The sequence below is a fragment of the Rhincodon typus genome, unplaced genomic scaffold (assembly GCF_021869965.1).
Source record: "Rhincodon typus isolate 14 unplaced genomic scaffold, sRhiTyp1.1 hic_rhity00015016, whole genome shotgun sequence".
NCBI lineage: Eukaryota > Metazoa > Chordata > Chondrichthyes > Orectolobiformes > Rhincodontidae > Rhincodon > Rhincodon typus.
The window spans coordinates 1-5,606 of NW_025980654.1; the positions used below are offsets into that span (position 1 = coordinate 1).

At 43.9% G+C, this 5,606-nt stretch overlaps 1 non-coding gene across 1 annotated transcript; it reads left to right on the forward strand.

Moving 5' to 3' along the window:
- Window positions 1-3,621: 3,621 nt before the first annotated feature.
- Window positions 3,622-3,694, forward strand: trnak-cuu. Its single transcript has one exon. It is a non-coding gene; the product is annotated as a tRNA-Lys (tRNA).
- Window positions 3,695-5,606: the final 1,912 nt, after the last annotated feature.

Here is a 5,606-nt window from a genome sequence, read left to right on the forward strand (position 1 = left end):
GACCAAACTGTGAATGAAGGGATGAGAATACAAGAAAAGGAGAAGCAGAAGTGCTTCTGGAACAGCAGAAAGGAACTTCATGGTGGATCGAGCAGAAAAAAGAGGAGACACTGAAGCAGCCTCCTGACGACAAATGTATTTTCTTTGCCAGTAAAACTCACGGCTTCACAAATCAGGGACCTTGAAGTGAAGCAGTGACGGTGATTATCTTTGTTGGTTGTTCACACTGTGAATATTATCGTTCTTGTTCATGTCCGTGCTAACACCCCAACTCTACTGCATATAAGCATCACACATAAACCGGTGATAAGTTCTGAAAACTGTTGGGCCTCCAGCTGCGCAATGAGGCTGATTCCCTGCATCAGGAGTTTTTGCAGAGCCTAATGTTAACAGGTTCTGTTTTGCAATTGGTCAGTGCATTCGGATATTGAGAGAAAGACTGGTGTTTTGAGACTACCCAGGAATGCAGCCTTTTATGTTTTCCTACTCATCGACGTTTCCGGTGACACAGGAGATTGTCAATCGGGATTGTACCTTCAGGAGATAGCTTCAAAACTTTGTCAGCTTCACAGTTATCCAGTCAGACCCCGGACATACAGGTTTTAATACAGTTATTCTCAACATGTACCTTCATTTAATTCATAGAAATATATGAAGAGATTGGAATCAAATAAACCCATGAATGATTTTCACTTCCCCTGCTCCACACGGAGTGAGACAGGGACAAGCAGTAGGATTTGACCCCGCACTCTTCAATCCTCCGCTGCCAGCAGAAAACGGCCACTGCAGATTCCAGTGAAAAGGAAGGACTGTAAGAAAAGGGATAATCTGCCATGGGTGTCTAAAGAAATAAGGGAGGCTATCAAATTGAAAGAGAAGGCATACAAAGTGGCCAAAAACAGCATGAAACTAGAAGATTGGGAAAACTTTAAAGATCAACAGAAAGCCACAAAAAGAGCTATAAGGAAAAGTAAGATAGAACATGAGAAAAAACTAGCACAGAATATAAAGACAGATAGCAAAAGTTTCTATAAATATATAAAATGAAAAATAGTGGCTACAGTAAACATTGGCCCTTTAGAGGATGAGAAGGGGAATTTAGATATGGGATATGATGAAATGGCCGAGACATTGAACAGGTATTTTGTATTGGTCTTCACAGTGGAGGACACTAATAACATGCCAGTAATTGACAAAGAGACGAAGGTAGGTGAGGACCTGGAAACAATCATTATTATGGAAGAGGTAGTGTTGGGCAAGCTAATGGAGCTAAAGATTGATAAGTCTCCTGGCCCTGGTGGAATGCATCCCAGGGTACTAAAAGAGATGGCGGGAGAAATAGCAGGTGCACTGGCGGTAATTTTCCAAAATTCGCTGGACTCTGGGGCAGTCCCAGCAGATTGGAAAACAGCAAATGTGACGCCACTGTTTAAAAAGGGAAGTAGACAAAAGATGGGGAATTATAGACTGGTTAGCTTGACCTCTGTAGTGGGGAAGATGCTTGAGTCTATTATCAAGGAAGAAATAGCAAGGCATCTTGATAGAAATTGTCCCATTGGGCAGATGCAGCATGGGTTCATGAAGGGCAGGTCATGCTTGACAAATCTTTTGGAATTCTATGAAGACATTATGAGCAAGGTGGACAATGGGGACCCAGTGGATGTGGTGTACCGAGATTTCCAAAAGGCCTTCGACAAGGTGCCGCACATGAGGCTACTACATAAGATCAGGATGCATGGCGTTAAGGGTAAAGTATTAGCATGGATAGAGGATTGGTTGACTAACAGGAAGCAAAGAATGGGGATAAATGAGTGCTATTCTAGCTGGCAGTCAGTGACGAGTGGTGTGCCTCAGGGATCGGTGTTGGGACTGCAATTATTTACAATTTATATAGATGATTTGGAGTTGGGGACCACGTGTAGGGTGTCAAAGTTTGCAGATGACACTAAGATGAGTGGCAGAGCAAAGTGTGCAGAGGACTGTGAAATTTTGCAGAGGAACACAGATACATTGAGTGAGTGGGCAAAGGTCTGGCAGATGGAATACAATGTAAATAAATGTGAAGTCATACATTTTAGTAGGAGTAATAGTAAAAAGGATTATTACTTTAATGGTAAAAAGTTGCAGCATGCTGCTATGCAGAGGGATCTGGGTGCCCTTGTGCATGAATCACAGAAAGTAGGTCTACAGGTACAACAAGTAATTAGAAAGGCAAATGGAATTTTGTCCTTCATTGCTAAAGGGATTGAGATTAAAAGCAGAGAGGTTATGTTGCAGTTGTACAAGGTGCTGGTGAGGCCACACCTGGAGTACTGTGTGCAGTTTTGGTCTCCTTACTTGAGAAAGGATGCACTGGCACTGGAGGGGATGCAAAAGAAGTTCACTAGGTTGATTCCGGAGTCGAGAGGGTTGGCTTATGAGGAGAGACTGAGTAGATTGGGATTATATTCATTGAAATTCAGAAGATTGAGGGGGGATCTTATAGAAACATACAAAATTATGAAGGGAATAGATAAGATAGAAGTAGAGAGGATGTTTCTACTGGCAGGTGAAGCTAGGACAAGAGGGCATAGCCTCAAGATTAGAGGGAGCAGATTGAGGACTGAATTGAGAAGGAACTTCTTCACCCAGAGGGTTGTTAATCTATGGAATTCCTTGCCCAGTGAAGTAGTTGACGCTACTTCATTAAACGTTTTTAAAGATAAAGTAGATTTTTTTTGAACAATAAAGGAATTAAGGGATACGGTGAGAATGCGGGTAAGTGGATTTGAGTCCACGAAAAGATCACTCATGATCTTATTGAATGGCGGAGCAGGCTCAAAGGGCCGGACGGCCTCCTCCTGCTCCTAGTTCTTATGTTCCTATGTTCAGTCAGCCGCTTCGTGTCCATCCTTGGGAGGCAAGATCCTCCAACCGGGGCCAAACATCTCAATGCACGGAGCACAGGCTCAGGAAAACACAGGGAGATTCTCCCGCTCAGTAAACTTCAGAGCAACATTGATACAATCTCCAAGTGAGTGGAACTTACTCTGAGCCTCACTTGGGAAACGTCATTTGATACAACGAGTGAAAACCTGTTCCTTCTGAACGGTTGGTCCCGTGTGGAAAAGGGCGAAAATCATTCTACGTTTCACAACGGCTGCAGCAAATTCTCCTTGATCTTCGAATCTTTTTAACCGAACTGTGAAAATCCAGTCCCCAGATGCGAAACTGCAGAATTTGCTGATGTACCGAACAAACAAAGTGCTGAATGTATTGAGTGAGACTGGGCAGACAGACACGCATTTCACACAGTCCGTAACAGAAATAACTGGGTTTATTGAAGCAGATTCACCGTCTCTCAAAGTGACTGACAGTCGCACGGGCAACTCAAGGATGAGGGCACCGACATTAAAATATGAGTTTTGAACGTTAAATCCCGGAACAAGCGCTGAAAATGGATTATAATGGTCTGAAGGAGTAACAGCTGAGAAGTGGAAGATGTAGCTGATGTTATTTGTGATTGAGAGGAATGAAATGGAACCTTGTGCTTTTCCAGGTGGATCATCTTTGGCACATTGAAATTAGGTTGCAGGGGATTTGGCTCAGTGTGAAATGGGAAAATAAGTGGCATTTCATCGAGCCCAGCTAGCTCAGTTGGTAGAGCATGAGACTCTTAATTTCAGGGTCATGGGCTTGAGCCCCACGCTGGGCGTCATTCCCTCTTGCAACTTTACTTTCTGAGGTGAAGCCTAGCTATTCAGTCTTCCAGCAGCTTGAGCTACGCCGAAAACGTGGTTTCTCTTCTGCTGCTTTGATTTAGATACTGGTTTCCTGTTTTAGAGTGCAAATTGTTTCCACTTCACTGGAAGTCCCAGAGATCAGTTTGTAGGTGCAGCCGCTTGTATAATAAATGACAAGACTTTTAAAGGGGCAAACCCAACTCCAATCCTGCACCAACAAGACTGTTCAGAGTCACAGAATGAGAACGGTCACTTCCTGGGCAGCTCCATGTCAAATGGAGCTGAACCAGAATTACCTAATTCTGAGGATACCATGGAAAACATCAATGAAGTCTCCCTGGACATTACCCAATTCACAGGGAAAATTATCTTCTTTTGTGATCGTGTGGGTTTATTCAATAAAATCTTCATTCTCGGTAACAGAGGGGAAAAACTGTGAGTTTTCAGTGTGTGACAGAAGTGATGTGGGTGAACCCGGAAATATGGTACAGTGTTCTTTATCGAAGCACAATATACTTTCGCACTGGCACATTATATTTGTTGCTCAACCGAATCTCGCAAGATGCGTTCGGCTTTGCATTGATATTGGCGTTGATAGAAGGCTATCGGCATCTGGCACAAAACTGATATTGTAGCCGGGCATAGCTAAGCAGCAAAAAAAAAAAGACAAGAAGAATGGGGTTCCTCAAGAATTTTCCGGTGCCTTTGCATCAGTTGTGTGCAGTAGCATGATTGGAAAATGTCATACGTGAGCTGCAAATCTGTGCTGTGGTGACATAGTTGAGCGGTCTAACTGCTGGGGTCAGGTTCTAGCCTCTGAGAAGGTGTGGGCTCCTGTTAGACCAAAGTTGCGTTTAACTTCTCTTTGTTTTGCGCAAAGTAATCTTTGACGCGGCTGCGCTGCTACGCCATGTCCCAGGCAAGTTGCGTTGCTCACTCTATTCGCTGAAAATGAATGCAGATCGTTATTTTGCTGCTGTGTGAAACAAAACCCTGCATTGATTCTACTTGCGGTTATTTGCCTTTTCTGGCGAAAAGGAGGGTATTGCGATGTGAAATTTCTCTCATTTCCTCATTTCTGTTCCGGAGAAGGGAGCTGATGAGCCACCTTCTTGATCCGCTGCAATTGTTGAGGTGCAGGCAGACCCGCATTGTTGACCAGAAGGGAAACCTCATCTAATCGATGTGATTGCTCGCGTTCACTTTTCGTGGGTCATTCTTACTCTTATTCTTTTTTATTTCCTGACTTGAGCAGTTTCCGGTAAGTGGCGATGGATTAAACCTCCAGTGTATTTGGAGGAGCAGTTGGAAGTGCCCCGGGGTATTGGGGTATTGGCATCTGGTGGGAAATTCATTTGGTAGCTGGGTATAGCCGAGCAGCTAAGAAAATGGACGAGGAGGATAGGCTTCCTTGAAGCTCTTCCCGGTGCCTTCGCTTTTGTTGTGTTCCGGCAGCAACATCGCAAAAATCATTTTTGAGAGAATCGCTCGTATGACATGGTGTGGTGTGACCTCTGGTATTTGCTCTTGCCCAGAAGTGGAAATCTTCGCCGGAATACTGACCGGCTAAGCAGAAAAACAGGGAAAGTGAAAGGAATTATGATAATGTTGCTGGTGCCTGGACTGCCTGTGGAACAATTTCGCAATGGGATCTGCCGTTCTCGGATTCTAAATCTGCTTATCATTCGAGACGAAGGATTTTTTTTTTTCGGAGCCACTTATTTTGCATCAAAGGCTTAATAACTGTAAGTATGTTGCACGGTATTATCTCGTGCGCGGCTCACTCGGCTTTGTGCATTTTCCCTGCCGGCCGGTGCTGATCATTTTACACTTACACCGGAAAGTTATTCCGGTTTGAACAAGGGACCAAATCATATTCCAATA